This window comes from Mycetomoellerius zeteki, unplaced genomic scaffold (assembly GCF_001594055.1).
Source record: "Mycetomoellerius zeteki isolate Tzet28-1 unplaced genomic scaffold, Tzet1.0 scaffold437, whole genome shotgun sequence".
Taxonomy (NCBI): domain Eukaryota; kingdom Metazoa; phylum Arthropoda; class Insecta; order Hymenoptera; family Formicidae; genus Mycetomoellerius; species Mycetomoellerius zeteki.
Window position 1 is genome coordinate 187,719 of NW_017257432.1, and position 478 is coordinate 188,196.

Here is a 478-nt window from a genome sequence, read left to right on the forward strand (position 1 = left end):
CTTCATACATTTATTAGGAGTTATATTTGAAAATAATTTCTAAATAAGAATTATTTGAAAATAAATCGTATTTAATTTCCATTTAATTCTCAAAATAAAAATTAATAAAATTAATTATATTTAATTTAATATTAAAATATCGAATCAAAATTAGCAGAAATAATGTAATTATAAGTGAAATTTAGACCGATAAAAGTGAATCAAATATAAGAGAAGAAAAATCTTATTTTCGGTCGGAGCGGATCTTGGTACTTGATTACATTTATATGCAAATTTGCAAATATACTTTCAGTGCTTTAAATTGCGAAGAAATAATACAATTTATATTATTCTATAACAATACTTTTTGAAGAGAAGGGACTTACTATCTTTCCTCCACGACTTTATAGATTTAAGTGCTTTGAGTAGCCGTACCGTACGATCTACTTTATAACTTCGTGACTATCTACTCGACCCAGCGAACTCGTGTTATGTCAGG